Source organism: Anser anser (assembly GCF_964211835.1).
Source record: "Anser anser genome assembly, chromosome: 4".
Lineage (NCBI taxonomy): Eukaryota > Metazoa > Chordata > Aves > Anseriformes > Anatidae > Anser > Anser anser.
In genome coordinates this window covers 46,481,289-46,500,219 of record NC_139724.1, presented here as the reverse complement: position 1 = coordinate 46,500,219, position 18,931 = coordinate 46,481,289, and the positions used below count along the sequence as shown (strand labels likewise).

General features: G+C 46.0%; 1 protein-coding gene across 8 annotated transcripts in view; it reads right to left on the bottom strand.

Annotated features, from left to right (window-relative positions):
- Window positions 1-18,931, bottom strand: part of ARHGAP24 (Rho GTPase activating protein 24) — a 181,852-nt gene that overhangs the window by 104,198 nt on the left and 58,723 nt on the right. Inside the window, exon 2 of one of the 8 annotated variants that reach the window (XM_083836014.1) lies at window positions 1-18,931. This exon is cut by the window's left edge and continues 19,160 nt beyond it. The exons of the other annotated variants lie outside the window; for them this stretch is intronic. The gene's annotated coding sequence lies outside the window, so the exon portion shown is untranslated. 8 annotated transcript variants of the gene reach the window in all.

Sequence of the window (18,931 nt, the reverse complement as noted above, 5' to 3'; positions counted from 1 at the left end):
TTAATCAATCAACTGAGAAAACCCAGCTGTCATGTAGCCCCTTAAGCTGGCATCGTCTATCCTGCGTGAAAGCTTTCTGTTGCTGCGCTGTGACTCTGTCAGTGCAAGCCTGGAGACAAAGCCACAGGATGCTTGTTTTGCTCCCGCGCCTGCAACGCCAGTCGCAAACATGGGGGTCTGACTGCACTGGGAAGCTGCAGATGTGTCAGTTGTGCGTGCAAATGTCCCACAAATCCAACTGGGCTCATAGTCAGTCATTATGCATTAAAACACTGAAGGAATTAACTTTCCAGCTAGCAACACGAGTTGAATTCCACTTTTATTTGCTTTCCGAGTTAATGTAAAACCTCCCAACAGCCTCCAAGAATTTCAGCTTTGGGGAAATGCAAGTGGCCATTTGCCACCACAGCTTGCAGATGTGGACTTCCTCTCTCAGAAACCAGAATATCCTTTTGCCAATCTAAACATCCTTAGGAACATCTCCTATGCTAGAGCACTGCTACTTTCATTTGTCAAGGAACACTGGTCTCAGAAGGACCGAGCTAGCATTTACACAGCGCTGAAGAAAGTACTTTCTCCCTGCCAGATCTTTATCCTACGTTCTTACCCCAGGAACAAAACACGGTTTCATACCCATCTCCTAGAGAGAAATAACAAGCAGATGCAGTTGAAAGCATTAAAAAAAAAAAAAAACAAAACACAGATAATCACCCCAATCACAATTATACTGTGATGAATATATTGGAGGGGGAGGGTTTTTAGCTGCTGTCATATGTTTTGGAGGGATAGCTGTGTAGCAATTACCTAGAAGGCTGAGCCATTTTGTACAGTGCAGGGTGAAGACCTGCCTGCTTGCATGCGGGTGGAGGCTCCCTCTGTGACATGGCTTCTCCGTGGCTGCTGCACCTTTCAGTTCTGTGTTGGTGGCCACAAAGACAATAACTCAGCTGGAGCTTTCCCTGCCTGTTGTTTCTGAAACAAATAGCTCTATATAAATTCACAGTGAAATAATCCAGTGAAGCATCCACTGGGTTTCTTTCCTCCTACCTGCTTCCACCAGAGCGTAGGGCAGCAGCAGCTGCACGATGTCCAAGCCCAGCGTGCAGCCAGGAGCAGCCGTTCCCGCAGCTCGTCCCGCAACCCAAAACTGCACCCAGAACTTTGACAGCGGCCGCGGCACACAGGTACACGCTTTCTGCTTCTCAGTGGGGAAAAATAAAAGCACATTCCATCTGTTTAGGAGACCAGAGGGCTTCCTAACAACTTTCTGGGTGCTAGCCCCTTTCACTTTTTGGTGTACGCGCGGTACTCAGCAGGGAAGCCCAAGACACAAGCAGTAGCTGCTTGGCAGTATGCTTCAGCAACAGCATGGAAGCAATTTAAAGGAGTTTCACTTATGATCACACACACTCGGAAAAGTGCCCTCTTCACCCAGCCCCTCCAGAAGCAGCTTCTGAAGACAGCGAGGGCCTGAAGTGTGCTGTCACACCCCAGTGTAGCATCACGCCACCCAGAAACTACAAATACCCCCAAATCTTCCCCGCTCTTCACACAACAGAGCAGCTGCAGCGTCCTGAACCTGAGGCAGAGTGATTTTGCTGCCTGCCATTCTCACCTACACCTTTGCCTACAGGCTCCCAGTTGCCTCATCGGTAACAAAGTGAATCTGATCACTGCCATCAGTCATCGAGCAGATAGGTTATGTTATCTAGGGCGGACTGGCAGCAGTTGGAGTGCTGTTTGAAGTCATTAAGTCACTACCACTAAATCATCTCGGAAAAAAATAAAAGACTCAAGTCAGAGCAGAAAGCGTTTGTACATGAATGCCCTTTTTCTTCTGCTTCCTGACATTAAGGGAACAGTAAGTTCATCTTCGGCCGAGCCCCACGGGACACACTGATGGGATTTCACAGAGCACAGAACTCCAGTGCACGGGCTGCTTACAGGACCTAAACAGCGCTGTTTTTATACTGACCCCCTGAAACATTCCAGCTGCTCACATACCACAGGGAAAGCCTGCAATCTCTGTAATTTCTTAAAAATAATCCCAAAAAGAGACCGGCATCATGTTTTCAGGTGCGGGCAACGAGGGAATCTACATTAACTTTAAGGTGGCATTTCAATAACTGACAAACATTTTATTAAGATCCAACTACACGAGTTTCCTTATCTTAAAATGAGATGATTTCTATCTAATCCAAAGTCTGTGCTTTAAAGAAAAAAACATTCCTTTGTCTAGGATAAAAATCTTGCATTATATACAGAACTGTGAAGCGTTAGGTATGTCACAGACAGGCAGGAGAGCTTTCCCCGGAGGATTTCTGCGTAGAAGGTAAGGGCAGGTTTGGAAGAGTTCTTACTGTGCATGGGGTGTCTGATGTTTCCAAAGGCTGTCACGCTGTAGATGGTTTTTATTGGTATGACGCAGAAATTCTGGCCTCACAAAGGAGAAAGTTTTCTTTTAACCACGTCCACATGTATATCAATATGCAATGCCGAGTACACATGCTTGCATTTGCATACACACATGCCTCTACACAGCAAAGACACGCTCTGTAGATGTTTTCATTATTAAATAGCTTATCGCTGAAACAGGATCCGATCTTTGAAAGAAGTACTCTAAGTCAATTAAAGAGGATCAGTTTCAAGCCAGCAAAAGTCAGATTATAGGTATTGTTCTTATGTAAAGGTCAACACCTTTCAGAGGTAACTCAACCTTTTTTTTTTTTTTAAACTTTATAACAAGCGATGGGCAAGCTTAGAGAGCACATTACTGTGGACTTCTTATTGTTTTCATGCAGTGCAGTAACGCAATGAAATCTGCAAAGAACAAAAGACTAACTTTGAATGTTATTGTTTGATTTTACACTTGAGAACACACTCCCAGAGCTGTGGTGTATCTTATTACATATAGGGCATTTGGATGAAATCTGGAACAGACTTCCTGACCACATGCACTTATTCAAGTCCTTGTGATGACTCCCCCAAGCACATTCACACAGGGGAGAGGGGGGTGTTTAAACATGGCTACTACAGCTAAATTCCAGTTGGAGACTTAGGAATTTTCAACCTAAAATCCCCTTTCCAATTTCAAGGCATTGCGGTATTTTCCACAACATCCTGTCATCATCAGGCTGCAATCTTGTTTACAGCTGCTGGGAATTTTGCCACCAGTCTCAGGAGTCAGATGTACCACTGCAAAATTCCTAGTAACTGGGGTGGTTTGCCAGACAGAGGTCATAAATGTTTCTGGTAGATACGAAAAAAAAAAAAAAAAAAGAGAAAAGGAAGAGGAAAGGAGGAAAGAAAATAAACTGCATGAAAATATTGAAGTCTTTGGGAACTTACTTCTTGTAAATGGTTGCTGGAATCAGTGAGCCAGTCACAAGTAAAATCAACCCACATGGACTATTTCCCCTTCACATTAGTGAAACTATCTTTTAGTTATACAGCTCTTATATTCTCTTATACACCTCTTATATATATCTAATACACATTGCTCCTTAGCTAAGTAAGAGAATGCTGCTCACTAACAATAGGAACAAGCCTGCCATACACCTCCCCACAAGGTGCAGGAGCACAAAACCTCTTTGCAACAGGACTGATTTATTATAATAGTATAATTTATAAAACACTTTGGTGCGCTGATACAAATGTTGATCCATCTCCACCAAGAAGTTGCTTTTGGCAAACGCTGCTCTGTTTGGAAGACATTTCACAGCAGCACAGCCCGACACAGCCGGAGATTGTCAGATGACAAGGAGGCCCAAAACAACTGGTATTCCCCCTCCTCAGTCCTCTCTGCTTCTTTTTGACTAGCCATTAGCAATAGGCACTTCTTGATGTCTTCCTGACATCACACAGGTGAAATACTAGCTAGCCAAGTATCTCTAACATTCAACCCTAACCACTGATTATTCAAACCTTTCCTTCTGGAATGGGCAAAGAATAAAAATCAGAAGTACTTCTGAAATGGATGGAAGCCATTTGGGGCCAGACTTCCAAGTACTCCCAGTTACACACAGATTAAGGTCAACCACCACGGCGAGCGCTTGGCATTCAGCAACCTGGAATAACTGCATGTGGGCGCTTCTCTGCTGCCAGAGGAGTGAATCATCCCTCGTCAGCAGAAGCTCCTTTTGCAATGTGTTAATACAAGGTGGAACACTTCATTCTCTCTTTTTTTTTTTTTTTTTTCCCCAAAGCAAGGTATTCAAGGGAGTCTTTTCTGACACAGCTGCACGAGCCAAAGCACGTGGGTAAGAGCCCCGTACTCAAGACAGAAACGCTGTGACCACGGGGTGCAGCACGGCTCTTGTGCTTGTGCCTGTTGCAAAACTCAAAGTCCAGCTTTTTCCCAGCACTAACAGAAAGATGAGGGCAACGAGTCAGAAGCCACGCTTCAGGGGCTGGAACAGCTAGCCGAGAGCTTTTCATCATGCAGAGCAGTGGCAGCAATTCATACACCTCCTCCAGAATACAGCAGTGTTCAAGCAGCCCCAGAAAACAGGAGGCCTGCGTGTCATTAGCACAGCGCCACTACACCTGGTTTTGTAGTTACACAGTAACACAGGCAGCATCTTAGGGCCCAGCTGGCTACAAAGGAAATAACTGGAAAGCATTTCATATAAACTAAATGAGGAGAGAGCAAGCAGCTCATTGAAACTTTAAGTTATCATCACGTTCACACATGAAAGCCTGTTGCTTGCATAATCAGTGATTTTTATAATTTCTATGTAAGTTGTAATTTAAATGCAAATTCAAGAAACTGTTTATATATTTACTTTCTCTTCCTAGACTGCCTTTTTTTTTTTTTTTTTTTAAATTCCACACAGATTTAGATGCCTGCCATACGTTTTAGAGTCCTGCCATACACCAGCAGGAAATGTAATTTCCCTGGAAATGAACTGCCATCCTGGATGACCTCCTTGGATCAAAACTGAGTTCCCCGACTTGACAGTCGAGGCCCGGCTCAGTTCCTCCAAGTGCTCACACAGACATCCACAGGACTTGGCACAATTCGTTGGAAAGTTCACTACGTTGTCGGGGTGGGTTTCAATTGAATGACACTGAGGCCAAACTCTTCTCATTTACAACAAACAAAATGCAGGGTGACTTCAATTTGCTTAGACCGCATAAACACGTGTCAAACAAAAGTTTCAGCTTTGAAGAGGAGCATCTTTACCTGAGTGATGCTCATCATATCACGTAGGATAGATACGCACTGCAACTACTAACACCGGAAAATAGAGGTGAGGAAGCTAAGTGTACCTTGTGGCAGAAGGCCACATTCCTTGTGCATGTCAGGCACTGAGTTAAGCTGACTTGACTGCCCTATGGGGGAACAAAAACAGAGCAGGAAGGGGTTTGTCTGAAGTCATCTCGAGATCTAACCACTGTTCTGCAGCCCGTTCAGAGTTGCTGCTGTGGGAAATGCATAGCAATCCTACCTCCTCTTCACGACGTCACCCTAGTGCACGGTCCAGACACACGGACACCCTGCCCGTTCTCCCAGGATCATTTTATTCCAGACGAGTACTACACTGTGATCGCTGCCATGCATAAGCACTCGCCAGGGGCCGCCAGGTTGGGCAGCAGGCACGTTGGACAGGCAGCTTTCCAGCCTCCTCTGCACCAGGCTGCCCTAAAAGCCACTCCGCTGCCTCCTGTGGCCAGCACAACGGGGGGCTGCAGAGGGCAGCACTGCCGTGCTCTTGGGTTGCATCACCCGGCACGGGATATCACAATGGAAAGGGAATATTAACTGCATTAACCCCCCTGTCACACCCACTGTGAAATTCCCTCAATTTCAAGGCCTCCCTGAAAGCCAGCACACAGCATCCGCACCAGCTCTTGGGGACCTCAGCTGGTGCAAAGGGAGCACAGTGCAGGAGAGGGAACATGTCAGAGATGGAAAGGGGATGGCGATTCCTTTCGGAAAAAGCCACTGAGTAGAGGAACAGCCAAGGGCCCGGCTCCAGTACCGCTCCAATGCCACAGGATGCAGACTCATCAGGGAAGTGGAGCTGCAGCAACAAGTGGTGCTCTCAGCTCGGTGCCTGGCACCGTGTCAGGGCAGAGCTCAGCCTGCATACCAGCTCTGTTTGTCTGAGACGTCTTTATCTACTGCTCGGTCACCCACCTCAGCACAAGGAATAAACAGATTTGGAGAAGCTGATCTCTTTATGCTTTTGGATTCATTTTAAGCACAGACAAAGGCCATTAGATAAGCCTGTTTGGCAATGCCTATTAGGAGGGAGTTCTCTGTCACTCCGCAGAAGAAAATATTGCTGGGGAGCATCATGAGAGGTCAGGCACCACCGTTTCTGATGCACAAAAATCCAGCCTGGGATTCAACCTCATTTTGTTTAAGAGCTGCCCAAGATTAGGCACTTCAGTACATAAGTGACAGCAGCCACTCAACTTACCACGACAGTCCACACTGCGTAGATCTCACCACCTCACACAAAGCAACTCCCACCTTACTAGTAAAGGGAACATGTAGTCTGCTGAACAACAGGGCTGTGCAAAACCTTGATGCTTTCCTTAGCAGCAAGCTGTGCCCCCGAAGGTGGAAAGGGCAAGATGAAGGGCTAAGTGCAGCAGTTAATCTTTACCTTTCCTCTTCAGAAACAGGTTAAGCACAAGAGACCGCCAAGGATGAACTCTGCCTACACCAAGGCTGAAAATGTCCACATCCTTCTGGAAAAGACTTTAGTCAGATGCTAAACCATATGAGCCACCTGTTTTAAAAAATAAAAATACAAAGGAGAAGGATGGTAACCAATTACAGTGATGGTTTTAAGGTAACATTCACATACCTCAATAATGTTGCATTTGTCTCAGTTCTGCCTACAGCCCAAGAAATGTAACACACCTCAAACAACACGTTACACATGACTGCCCCACTCTCAGACTCTGCAGCCCAGGTGCTTTACCCAGGGCTGACACGGTCTGAGGGGGTGCCACATACCACCCAGCTCTCCTCATTACTGACGTGCATCTCCACGGGACACATTATACATTTCCACACTGCAATTTAATCTGTTGAGTTATGGTGTCATCAGTCAGACATTATTTAATTACTATGGAATAAAAGCCTTATTAAAACTCTCCCCAGCCTTTGTCAGAGCAAGGCAACTTATGAACACAACTGGATCTTCAGGGCATTTGCAAGGGAGTATTCCCCATCTATTTATTTTAAATAACGTGTTGATATGTAATTGATGCTGTCAAAACAGAAAAGGAATTAAAAGAGCTGATGCATCAAAAAAAAAAGCTGCAGATCTAACAGTACTTAACGGTACTCTGAGGACATTAAACCTACGTTATCCCAGCAGTGGTGTTGACACGCTCTGCCAAACCTATTTGAAGTGTGGTTTTATCACGGAGGTACGTAGGAGTCCCATGAGATCAAAAGCCCTGTCAAGTGGATAATGAATTTCACATTTTTCTTCTCCCACCATCTGCATGCATGGACAAAGCTGTACCCAAAACACAGTAAATCAACATACACACGTACACATACTACAGCACCTTCTGTACAAGATCCCACTTCTCAGACAAACAACATGGCTTGAAAAGGACTGGCATGGAAAAAGCCTTTGGGGATTCTTTAAATAGGTTTTCTTGCACTGATGTCTAACTCGCCTTTGACAAGGATTTTAAAGGAGAACCCCAAATCTGCATTCAGAGCGAACAGAGGAATTACAGCATTTTACATAAATGCTGGTTCAGTATCAGAAAAGAAATCTACGATGATTAACATGGAACCACAATAAGTGGATCTGCACTCATTTGTGCAAAACATGGATCCATAACAAGTGCCACTTGGCACACGCAGAAAGAACAAACCTCTGGGGAAAGCCATGCTTGTCCCTCGTCCCGGCTCCTGCTGCTGTGACAACTTCCCCAGGCAGCACCCTGGCCTCTCTGACCACCCGTGCTGCTTTCCTCTCACTCAGAAGAATTGCTGCTGAGTGCTACCACCATGCCTGGGGCACGGCTTTCTGTACTCCCACTTCACTTTTAATTAAAGTAGAACTATAGAAGGCACACTTGGATGCCTGCTTTTGTTCATGAGGTAGCACAAACATAAAAAAGAGATGTTTGCAGCTCAGCCATCATAGGAAACACACTGCATTGGTCGGTAATCCCTTTCTCGTATCACGGTGGAGATGAACATCTGGGTTCTTTATTATTCAAGCTGCACTCACTCTGTATAATACTTCACAGTTACAAAACACAAGAAAATTATGCATATATTTCCAGGAAAGCAAAAGTAAACCTACCTGAAGTGTGCCAAAATATCTACCTATTCCCCTCCCCTTCCCTTCTACAGCAAGCTCAGCAGTGGAAGAGGGGGAGACAGGGAGGAGAGCCTCACATTAACTAACGCTTGCAGCTAACCAACACCTGCGATGCATCTGGCAGAACGTATCATTCAGAGAAATGGACGTCCAACAAACAGAGTAGGAAAACATTTTGGAACAGCTAAAAATGGCCTTGGTTTCAAATATCGATCACTGCCAAAGCCATGACCTCTCTGGAGCCATCATCCAAAACAGAACAGATGGAAGCTAAGTGTGCTTTTATCCATCACGGGCCCATAATAAATCGCAGGCTGCTCATCCTGCTGGGGTTATCCTTCACCATTTTGCAAGCACTCCTCTGCAGCACTGCAAAAAGGCATTTATACCATGGTGGTTCTTTTGCTGTTTAGCACAGCTCGACTCGACTTTCCATTGATAAGGAAATGAGAAGGGTACAGCCCAAATTATTTCATTTCCTCCAGAGCAAACACTTGTTTCACATGTCTTTTTGGTAGCCCAGCATTTCTTTCCACTATTCATTCTCCTCAGCTCCAGCCACTCTTGTCTCTCAGACCCTGAGTTTTGGGTTTGTCTTGCCTGCAGCACAAAGCACTGTGTCCCCCCCCCCCCCCATCATTTTATTCACGTAGCTGAGCAAAGCTCTACCTGATGGCTTCGGCACTTTGCCCAAGCTTTTTGCTGAGGACCTTGCTCCTCTCTTCTGCCCCCAGGAAGCAAGGTGACATTAGAGATGACAGTGACCTGCATGCAGCACAAAGCGCAAGGCCCAGGGCTCGTAAGGCCCAGGGCTGCAGTGCTCTGTCCTGGAGGAAACCATCCCCGGTTCAGCTCATCTTGTCCAAGTCCAGCAAGGCCTCCACGGAGCCAGCTCTTCCTCATCAGGCTGCACAAACCTCCTGTTATTACCCTTGAACATTTCCAGAAGCGCTACTGGTGTCGCTGTCTTTGACAGGCCCACTACTCCACTACGGTCTGGGAGCCCCTGGACAGCCCCCCAGACGAGTAGGATGTACTCACTCCCGGCCAAGCATGTCGCTTCTCAGCAACACCCCGCGGTGCCCGAGGCTCCCCGTCCCTCTTACGCAGTGCCCACGCTGCTGCCGTGTCGTGGCCACGGCGCCCCTTCCCGGGGGCAGCACCCGTGGGCTCAGCGCCAGCTCCTCCTGCCAAAGTCAAGGACAATAATGTGCTCTGTGCTCGGACCAAGCTATGCCAAGCGGTAGCAGATGGCGTCTTCCTCACAGGCCCCGCCGCAGTTGGCACACTGCAAAGATCAGCCTTCCCCGGGTGCTTTCCTTCTCCCTCCTCCCCGCTGGCACACAGCAGGCTGGCTGACGAGGCTGTCACATTTTCCCTAATTGCCCCTGAAAGGAGCCCTTTACAGAGCGGATCTTCTTGGGGTCCTGCCTCGAGAGCAGCCCTCACCTCCTCCCACTGGAAAGCCTGCTCAGTCTGAAGCAGAAGTCGACTTAACACCATCCAGCGCTGCTCCTTGACGCTATTCCTGCACTAATCATCACGTCAGGCTTCATTAAGACCTGACAGTTGACCTTGGGCTTACCATTTGAAGCTCTCTCTTCACAGGCGTGCATCAATCACATGCTCCTCCTCAGAATTTCTGCCAGAAAACAAAAGCTAACCACTCACTTAACATCATGGTGATCTGAAATACAGCACAGAAGACGACGATCTGGCCACCAGTTGTACCCACTAGCTTTATAAAAGACACACAATGTGACCAGCAGAGATGTACATCTCCAGAGGTAGCAGCTCAAGCTGGGCCTGCAGAGGACAGACAATACAGCATCCTGTGCAGAGCCGTTCCTGTCCCAGAGAAAGGTTCCCCTTTGCTGTCAGAGGGCATGTGTCAGGCTAGCCCGGCTTTCACCACCCTGCACAGCAAATCAACACCAAGTACCAGTACATGAATAAACTCAAACTGGCAGCTGCGAGGTGGAAATTCTGCTCTTCAGCCTTAGATCTGACAGCTGGACTCAATAAACTAAGACTAGCAAGGGCCTTGCACTCACCACGGGCTTCAAATTTTGTTACACTTCTCTAACGCACGGCTAAAAGGCAAGAAAGAAGCGACTTTATTTAAATAAGAATCAGGGTTCCCCAAGCACCAGCAGTGGGACAGAGGGAAGACAAAAACAGCCTGCAGAAGGACTGGATGAAGACCAGAAGACCTCCGAGCCTCTTACAGCCACAGGACGGAGGATGAGATCAGGCAGCAACATCCAAGCACATGAGAAAACATGAAACAAACTTGCTTTAAGATCAGGAAACTTCAGGAAAACAAGCCCGTTTCTGCTCAGATATGCTAGGTGCTAGGCATTACCATTTTGAGGATGCAGACCCTCCTATTTTGCCTCTCCTGCCTCCGATTTTTCCTAGCACCACCTTTCCTTTCCACTTCATATCATTTTTTGGAAACATTAAGTCTCAAGCTGTATCTTCTGCATGCTGCTGACATGAAACAAGGTAAACGTGAAAGCCCTGCACAGGGTGTTCAACACAGAAGTGTCTATCACTTCACTGGAGTTTTTGCTGCCACCACTAGAGGGACATGAATGAACCATTAAAAAAAACAACAACAACAACAACAACAAAAACTAACTGAAGCTAGTAGCTGTTCAGCCTACTATTGGCGTTATGGAGATACAAGTAATGGTATTTCTTCTGAGACATAAGGTTTGCCTTGACACACCTGGAAAGCCCAGAAGTATCACAACACGTGATTTTCTACTGGGAAACACAAAGGTGTGTCCACGGCACATAGTTAATGATCACAACACAGAGATTTCTGAATCTCTGCTGTACCTTCACAACTCATTCAAACCACAGAGCTGGGGCCAAATTTACCTTCAGCCCCACACAGTACTACCAAGAGCCATTTCTGGTCAAACTCAAGTGCCAGCTACAGTGCTGAGGTGCTGAAATTCATCCCTGCTGCGCCTTTTAAAATGGAGTAGGAATAAGCAGTGTCCTCAAGCACAACTTCTGTGATATGAGCTACACCTTCCCCCCTAAGAGCAAATCCCATACCCAGGTATACTGATGGTGGAAGACGTGTACCACAAACCTGGCTTGTAAGTTTGTTCTACGCTACATGGCTTTCGGAGGTGTCCCAAACTCTTCTAAGTAGCAGACAACATGCAGAGTGACACCGGTGGGTCACACAGAGAAAGAAGCGTGTCAAAATGATCAGCACGGCTAACCTCACCAATGAAACAAGTGCATCAGATCATGTGCATCAGATGTTGAGCAGGGCCAAGTACAAGCAGTCTGCTTCTGAAGTAGAAGCAGCAATTGAAAATCATTTCTTTTAACCTCAATTTCATATCCCACATTTCACTCAAGGCATAGCGATGCAAACAATCTGCACACGTGCAGAGCAGTCATGCAGCATTCTGCCACGTGAAATGAATGCCATTGAGAATAGATGATTGAAAATAAAGTGACATTGCTTTGCAGGAAGGTCAATGAAAGCTACATGTATTCAGGAGTTTCCACGAGCACTTCATCCACCACCCGCTCTCAAAAAAAGACCTTGGCAAGGCAATGGCGTTCAGAAAGGAGGCAGTAGTACTGCTACTGTTGTAAATATACACACTTTCAACCTATACTCTGTACTCATTCACAAAGATAAAATAAAGGGTTCATGATAGCAGGCTTCATTTACTCAGATTTCTGATGGCTCATGTTTCAGAGGCTTCAGTTACACAGCCAAGCCATATGAGTGCAGGTAACGTGCCTATTCTGCACGTACTGCATGCTTCACAGAAGACATTTAGATAAGGGTTCTAAATATCTCTCACATCTAGATTTAGTTCCTATGGTTTTAAAAGCAGGTGAACTAAACTACCCTGATTTCTACCAGGTTAATTTTAAGGCTGACCACGAAATCTATGAATTAATTTTTCTATATTTCAGTAGAGATTGGTAATTAAATCATATATTTCAGGCTTTTCTATGTTTGATAGAAGTGCTGGAGTTCTACCAGAAAAAGGGATTACATCTTCCAAATGCAAAAAGGTGGAACATCTCCCCTTGTGGGATAGCCAGGACCTTTTTTTTTTTTTTTTTTGTAATTCTTCAGTAGCCCTAGACTGAGTAACCCCAATATTATTCTTCAAACAGATGTGATATCATGCGAGGATCTTCCATATGAAGGAGATGGAGTGAAACTACTCACATGATGCAGCAAAAATGTGTCACACTCCTTGCCTTTTGTCTCCTCCTAACCTCCCAGCATAAATGACACAAACTTTACTTTTACCATTAGTTCAGGTTTACATTTCCAGAACATCATTAACGTGCAAGGATGTTACTTCTTGCAGGTATGCAGGTATCACCTCAAAGCCATGTGGACACAAGGGTACAAAGGAGTAGGGACTTGGTTCAATGTCACCAAGTCAGTCACTGCTGAACCTGGGACAAAAATCAGGTATTTTTCAGCTCAGTGCCTTCCCCCAGTGTTCCTCAGTAGTCATGACAACAAATGCAGGAAAAAACATAGCTAAGAAAGTTTATTTTATGCACTGACCTGTAGGGAACTGAGCTTGAAATTAGCAGATTTTATGATGGCAGTGCAGAAGCCAGATGGCACGACCTGCACCTCATTTCATAGAGCTGTAGGAACTGGGAGGGTTTGAGTTTTATTTCTCAGAAAACTATGAAGGAAGCAAACCTATTATGTGCATGTCAAGTATCTGAGCATCACGATGACTGCTGCTCAGGACAGAAAAGAGCACGCTCCCCCAGCGCCAACACCATCAGCCTTTAGCCAGCTCCCTTTCTCTGGCTTGCTGACTCTACGCATTTCCAAGGGTCGCTTAAAAAAGCGGGTTAAGTTTGTTACAGCTTCCTTTGCAGGCCGAGAGCAAGACAGAGCATGCCACCCCATCGGCACACAGCAAGGTGGCTGCCTACAAACCACATTTCTGAGATTCTGAGAAAGCACTGCACTAATAAGGCCAGCACTGCATTCAGGAGACCTTCAATGGGAAGAGAATAGTGCTCACAGCTGCGCTAGCGCAATACACCGCTATAGAGATTCCTCTGGACAGTAAGGCTGGTGCCCGTTTGATTAAACAGCCTGGCTGCTCCCTCCAGAAGATATCAGAGGCACAATTAGTTCAGCTGGCAGTATCAGCAATGCCCTTGAGGTCCTGTGCTCCTGACAACTAATGAAGAGGCACTGCTGGCTGTCAGAGCGTGCAGGGGGAGGCATTCATCTTCGCGGCAGCGCCAATTAAATCCACCAGGGTCATACCAGTAGGAGACAGGAATTCAGTGCAGGGAACAAGCCAAAGCCGACTGGTTTTATACACAGCCTTTGGGTTTTATATGCTACAGAGAAGGGAATCAATTGTTGGTTAGCCATGCTTAGGGTGAATGGAATACAGAGCATCTGCATGAGAGCACGTGTGGTGAGAGCATCTCAGTGCTAGTGGGTGTGCGCGCTATGGAAAGGCTTTTTTCATTTTTTCCCCCTCCTCAATGGGGTGAGAAACTGCTCTGTACACCAACACTTTTTTCTCCTGAGGCCCAAAGGAGGGAATTTATTCAGTGTACTGCATTCCTAACACTCTGCTAAGCCTCCAGAAAAACTACTTGCAGTACGCAGGGACATACCCCCACCTCGGACACGGCATTTACTCCTGAGAGAGAACATTATGCAGGGAGCTCTCACCCCTTAGTCCTCTCAGGTTTAAGTCCTTATGGAAAGCAAACAGCTCTTCTTCCAAACATTGGGGTTCAAAACCTTCTAAAATGTTTCCATCCCTTAGATTTGAGATTTAATTTTGTCAGTCGTTGCAACGTGTCACCTAACCATCTGGCCTGTTTGGTACCTCTGTGTCAAGTCCAACCTTTGCAGTCCTGCAGAAATCCTGCTGTGCCATGACCTCTAGGACCATGAAGCACTGATAGCAGAAGAGAATGGCACTGAAACAGAGTCTGCAGAACGCATTTATGGGATACAGCAAGTCAAAGCAAGTGTAATTTTTAAGTGTCTTAAAAACAGCAGCACATCTTAAAAATAACAGCAGTAGGTCTGGAAGCAGCACTTAGCATTTGAAGATCTGCACTGTTCTTGCACACATTACAGAAGGAAACTGTATGGTGCTTCCAAAACACTGAGAGACCATGCATTGTAGCTCAACCAATTAAGACAATCCAGTTAATTAATAATCAGTATCCAAGCTGTTAAGGTATATGGGAGCAAAAAAAAAAAATTGTCTGTATAACCAAAAAAAGCATTCGTATTTAAATCCTGTTTTGACTTTTTTTTCCTGCTAAAGGCACACAAGTGAACTGGGGAAATCCACACACTCCAGACCCCGATGGGCCCCTGATGGAAACCTCTACCCATCTCCAGGTGGCACGAATTCCCACCTTCTGCAGCCTTCCCGTTTCAGATGCTCAAGAACCCATAGTGAAATTCTCAGAGGGTTTATCTGCCAAGCACCGTGTATCAACAGGGAACGAGAGGGTTTTTAATAACTTACAACGCACTGGCAGCCGTTTATCTTCTGAAACCTCACGACACGCTGGCGGAGGCTCAAGGGCCTGTTTGGCAGCAGTGGAATCAGAGCGACATGTACAGACAGAAAACAGCTCCCTCCTGATCCCTGCCATCAGTGCGCAAGACCTACGGCATCTCAGCTGAATTAAAAATAAAATGGCTCTTCTACAAGAGTGAAAGCCTTGTCCTTTGGAACCGGAAATAAATATCATTAGTTTTGAGGAAGGAAAGCCTGCTGCAGCAGTAGCAGCAAAATAATTTCTAACCCACCCTTTTACGTAAAGGACCCTAAAAAAAACAAAACTCAAACCCACTTCATGCTCCCTACCAGAACAGTCAGTCTGCAGGAAACTCCATTTGCCAGATGGTATGCAATTAAAAAAGAAGATGACAGAAAGAAAGAAAAAGGCCTGTGGACACCTCTTTTTTCTGACTAATAAAAAAATCATTTTAATGATTTCAAAGTCCTGGGAATTAATATTTCACTTCCTTACAGAGATTCTCTAATAAAGCCATGGGCTTTGGGGAAATGCTCTGTATTCCAAGACCTCACAAGTCCATACAGCCAACCTAGAAAACTGATGAAATACTGCTCACTGTTCTGGGAAAGCTGAGCACAGGAATCTCAAGCCAGAAGAGAGCAGCAAACAGCTCTGACAGGCTGGGAGCAGCAGCAACTGAAGTCCTCCAAAATAATGTAAAACTACTCAGTAGGGCACTCTCCAAGACAGCATCTGGGAGGACTCTCCTAACACCGATCTGCAAAACCTACTCCTAAATTACCTGAAAATGATTCTTACGAGGGAAGCTGAGATGTAACAGCAGCCAAATGTTTGATCAGCATCAGAGACAAACACTGCTGGAGTGCCACAGTGAGTCCTGAGACAGGCTGGCGTGTGGCAGTCTGGAGAAACTGCTTTTGGTTAACACTCTGTCCAGATAAAGCATTCAGGAAAGTAGCTTAAATATTTTAAGCATGTCCTATTTAGATTTATATCCAGCGTTTCTTTCCTCTTGAAGCAGCTGAAAATGTGTCACTGGGGCAATCTGTTTGGCCTGATTTCACTTCGCACCACAGGAGGAAACAATGCTTTCACTGCCCATCATCACACAGTAGCTGCTTTCTGAGAAGATGTTCGTGCAGAACCCGTGCGCAGGAACAGGAGCAGTGCAATTCTCCAGCAGCACTTTCCAGCCTCTTTTCCTGGCCACAGCTCTTGGGCCTGACAAACCAGCCTGTGAGCACGTGGAGCGTACCGTGCTGAGGTAATTCCTGCTCTCTGCAGTCCCCACCATCCACGGCTCAAGAAAGGCCCCATGTTCTAGGGGTAGGGAGACAGCCCCGGAGCTGTACAGACATGAGATCAGCAGAACCACAGGTCCAGAGAGAAGCAGCAGCAGAGCCAAGCGACTTCCCTGCCATACTACAGCTCCTGCAGAACAGCCTGAGTAACCCTTGAGATCTAAGTACAACAATGATTTTCAGTCACAAAGGAAAATTTGAGGGGCATGCAAGTTGTTGCATCTTCAGAAACATTACTATGGCAGCATATAAACTGGAAGGATTTGTCACTGAAGTTGCTTTAATACAGATGACCGATTTTCTCATTTCTTCCCCATCAAGTGACCTGGTAACTCAGTTCTACCCAAGTAGCAATGAGTTCAGAGACACTGGTGCTGGACTGCGATACTTCGGGTTCTACAAAATGCCTTTCTGAAGACAACGGGGACTTCTCATTTCTATCCCATCCAGTCACTATTTAACCCCTGCTCAGCAGCCACCACCACAACTGAAATGAAACATTCCCCTGAGCACGAGGGAGGCTGTTAATAACCCAAGTCATTAATCACCTGGCGGTCACACCGACTCCGGTGCAGAAAACGCCAGCACAGCGGAGCAGCCTGGCCCCACGCTGTACAAGATATGGTTCCATTCCTGTCAAGTATCTTCATCAGATCAGGGGGGAAAAAAAAAATCAAGTGTTAAATAATGTCACGGCTTAAGGAATGAACAGAATGTTTTGAAAATGCAAATTCAAGCATCTGTATTTTAATTACAGCACCAACAAAACTAGAAGGCATTTGTCTCCACACATACATTTCTTTCATTCATCTTCACAGACGGCCGTACAAAGAGAATTAGTTTCATAGTATAAACCAACTCCCACATGCATTCCCAAAATGATTTGCATGTATTTCCAATAAACAAACACACACACAGGCCACCCACTGATGTGATAGACAAAAAGAGGACTTGTCACTGCTGCCTTTGGGATTATAAAGCGTCATTCCAAGAAGAGCGTGAGCCTCAGTGCCATACATTTAACACGAGGTTCAGCTAGACTGACAAAAGAAAAATCCCTGCAAGTAGATCGTGTTGCTACGTAGCTGTTTTCTCACACAAAAGTTAAGAAATGCTAAAGAGAATGTTGGCTACAATATATTATTCTCAGTTATATCCATTAAACCACGTCCCATCGTTGCCATCTACCTCTACAACCAAAGTTCACGTTGAGTCCCCACGAGCACCCTGGTGACAAGCAGCTCCCTTACGAAGCACTGACGGCACTGCCTTTAGCAGTAAGGGTGACACAACAGCAGGAGGAAAACTCACTTTGTCTCTGCTTAACATACAGCTGACAATGCTTCCATGGGCACTAGGATGCTTTCCTGATCAGTCCGTGTCTCAGTTTTATTTTGAGCTACTGAAGACTTAAATTTTTGTCACGACCCCATGGCACAGTATCTCCCCAGGACAACTGCTCCAGTGTCACTACAGCTGCAGAGTCATTACCAGAGGGCAAACAATAAGTATAGCACTCCTACCTTAAACACTTTCAAACCTCATACTTGGAATGAAAAGTGAGCTAACAAACCCAGATAGGTAGGAACGCTATCTGATCTTCAGCACGTTGGGCACATAAGAGTTCAGGCTGGCAGGAAATGTCCTGAGAGCTGCTGGCACTCCGAAAACCAGCGAAGAGCAGTCAATTATGGGAAAGGAAGTAACAAAGATGATGCCTGAGGCTTAACAGTGTCCCGGCACCTCAAGAACAGGAAAACACACGGTGTTTTCTGGAAGCTTTCTGCAACGTAGGCAACAAACAGGCATTCCAACTCAGTGGCAAGGCCTGGCCTCCAAATGTGCTCTGCACATGCCAGGGGAATCGGTGCTGCTTGGGGCAGCTTCACACACAGAACGAGCAAGCACTTCAGAAGGTGCTACAAGATGCACAGAAGGGCCTGCCTTCAAAGTATTTGGCTGTTGTAGCCATAACCCCATACTGTTTCCTACTACCCTGTCATCAGCCAGATGCACAGCTGGCATTTCTTCGGCAGCACCTTCTAGCTGCAGCAGAAACAGAGACTGCTTCTCCCCTGGCAATGTCCTTCAGGAGGAGCGGGGGCAACAGCACCAAGCTCAGTGCCAGCCTGCTTCTGCTGCTCTGCTCTGGTCCCGCAGGGCAGGCACTGTGCTTCAGCAATGCTGACAGCCTTGCTTCTCTCTCTCCTGCCTACAACCCCCAGAAGAAAGATAAGCTTCACCTATGAAACGACTGAGTGCAAATCCCATGTTGCCTGGAAATCGGTCCGAACGCATTCGGCACGTTCTGCAAAAGGAAGGCGCTTATTCAATGGAAACCAACTCTCAACACTTCTCAGTGGAATCAAGATTAGAGTTGACCCCAGGCTTGTAAAGTTAACAGGTTTACCTCGGTACTTTGAACAACACATAAGATAGAGAACACAGGGAAAAACTTAAAAATATGATCGATTCAAGCTGGGGTGAGCGTTAAGGAAACCTCAAAAACGGATACCACGCTCCTTTTCTTCACATACTTACCCCTTACAGAACATAGCTGTCATAGTCGGATTCCTTACTACATACAAAACAAAAGGCACTCTGTGTTGAGCTGCGGCTGCGAATTCCACTTTGCTCTGCTCCTCCTTACCTGATGAGTGAGTGGCCTCCTTAACTTGGAAGTGTATTTCCTATTTGTTGCACTTCACAATACATCAAAATCTCCACATATTCGTCACGACAAGTTTTTTAAGTTCACATCCA